Here is a 2,500-nt window from a genome sequence, read left to right on the forward strand (position 1 = left end):
CTTTCCTTGGAGTTTTATAGATATATTTGGCGTTTTCTCTTGTGATTCTCTCACTGTACACTGGCCAGCTGAATATAGGTCAGTTACTAAAACATTAACTTTGTTTAACTATTCACTTCTTTCCCACGGCTGGCACTGAGGGATAACCGTCCTATATGATAGTTTCCTTGGAGTTTTGTATTGTAGATTTGACGATGTCTCCTGTGTTTTCCTCTCGTTAGCACTGGTACAGGTGATATGATGGTGGTGCAGATATGATGCTACTGTCAGTACAGATGAACGTCAGTATAGATGAGAACTTCAGTTCGCTAGTTGTACGTCTGGCAGAAGCTGGTGTTTGGATGCCGGTCAGCCATGTTTAAATACTCAATTCTTTCCCTCGTTTGGCACCGAGGGAAAAAAGTCCTACAGACCTGTCATTTCCTTAGAGTTTTGTTGTTAGGTTTTCTGCCATGTTGTCTTCCCATTGAACACTGGTGCAGTTGATATGGAGGTCAGTTATTTCAGTGTAGTGGAAAACGTCTCATATCTGGTTCACGTCTGGCAGCAGGTCTGGTACTTGAATGCCGGTCCCTCTTTTGTCATATTTAGTCCATTTCTTTGTCGTCACCGTCAGTTTTCATGTCACTATAAGTTCCTTGCATATTGCTGCAGTATTACTTGCAATATGGCCATCACTGGAGTTCGGATCGGCCCAGGGGACGGCAAGGTATAGGAGCAGCCTTGTTGCTGCTTGCTGCTACTCAGGCCAGCCAGACAAAACGGTTGAAGTCCCTTGACTTGTATTAACCCTTGGCATCAACCAGCTGCAACATGTAGAGACTCCATAAAATCACCATCAATATCATTATCTTCACGTGATTCTTCACAGTGACCATGTCATTCTTCACCGTATCCATCACGTCACTCATCACAGTAACCATTACTTCTTTTTAAGACTGAGGGCAGTGGCAGGCTGGTAGTGGGCACGGGGTATGTAACAGTCTCCTCCTCACTAAGACTGGTGGGTCCCCAGGTGGGTCATGTGGATGAGGCTTGGGGAGGTGGGTCCCCAGGTGGGTCATGTGAGCGAGGCTTGGGGAGGTGGGTCCCCATGTGGATCATGTGAGTGCGGCTTGGGGAGGTGGGTCCCCATGTGGGTCCTGTGAGTGAGGCTGGGTAAGGAAGGTGGGTCGTGTGAGTGAGGCTGGGGAAGGAAGGTGGGTCCCCAGGTGGGTCGTGTGAGTGAGGCTGGGGAAGGAAGGTGGGTCCCCAGGTGGGTCGTGTGAGTGAGGCTGGGGAAGGAAGGTGGGTCCCCAGGTGGGTCGTGTGAGTGAGGCTGGGGAAGGAAGGTGGGTCCCCAGGTGGGTCGTGTGAGTGAGGCTGGGGAAGGAAGGTGGGTCCCAGGTGGGTCGTGTGAGTGAGGCTGGGGAAGGAAGGTGGGTCCCCAGGTGGGTCGTGTGAGAGGCTGGGGAAGGAAGGTGGGTCCCCAGGTGGGTCGTGTGAGTGAGGCTGGGGAAGGAAGGTGGGTCGTGTGAGTGAGGCTGGGGAAGGAAGGTGGGTCCCCAGGTGGGTCGTGTGAGTGAGGCTGGGGAAGGAAGGTGGGTCCCCAGGTGGGTCGTGTGAGTGAGGCTGGGGAAGGAAGGTGGGTCCCCAGGTGGGTCGTGTGAGTGAGGCTGGGGAAGGAAGGTGGGTCTCCAGGTGGGTCGTGTGAGTGAGGCTGGGGAAGGAAGGTGGGTCCCCAGGTGGGTCGTGTGAGTGAGGCTGGGGAAGGAAGGTGGGTCCCCAGGTGGGTCGTGTGAGTGAGGCTGGGGAAGCAAGGTGGGTCCCCAGGTGGGTCGTGTGAGTGAGGCTGGGGAAGGAAGGTGGGTCCCCAGGTGGGTCGTGTGAGTGAGGCTGGGAAAGGAAGGTGGGTCCCCAGGTGGGTCGTGTGAGTGAGGCTGGGGAAGGAAGGTGGGTCCCCAGGTGGGTCGTGTGAGTGAGGCTGGGGAAGGAACGTGGGTCCCCAGGTGGGTCGTGTGAGTGAGGCTGGGGAAGCAAGGTGGGTCCCCAGGTGGGTCGTGTGAGTGAGGCTGGGGAAGGAAGGTGGGTCCCCAGGTGGGTCGTGTGAGTGAGGCTGGGAAAGGAAGGTGGGTCCCCAGGTGGGTCGTGTGAGTGAGGCTGGGGAAGGAAGGTGGGTCCCCAGGTGGGTCGTGTGAGTGAGGCTGGGGAAGGAAGGTGAGTCCCCAGGTGGGTCGTGTGAGTGAGGCTGGGGAAGGAAGGTGGGTCCCCAGGTGGGTCGTGTGAGTGAGGCTGGGGAAGGAAGGTGAGTCCCCAGGTGGGTCGTGTGAGTGAGGCTGGGGAAGGAAGGTGGGTCCCCAGGTGGGTCGTGTGAGTGAGGCTGGGGAAGGAAGGTGAGTTGTGTGGGGAGGTGTGATGTAAGCTCTTCTTGGTATTTTTTTCCCTGTGTGTGTGTGTACTCGCATAATTGTGGTTGCAGGGGTCGATTCACAGGTCCTGGTCCTGCCTGTTCACTGGTCGC

Source organism: Cherax quadricarinatus, chromosome 68, assembly GCF_038502225.1.
Source record: "Cherax quadricarinatus isolate ZL_2023a chromosome 68, ASM3850222v1, whole genome shotgun sequence".
Lineage (NCBI taxonomy): Eukaryota > Metazoa > Arthropoda > Malacostraca > Decapoda > Parastacidae > Cherax > Cherax quadricarinatus.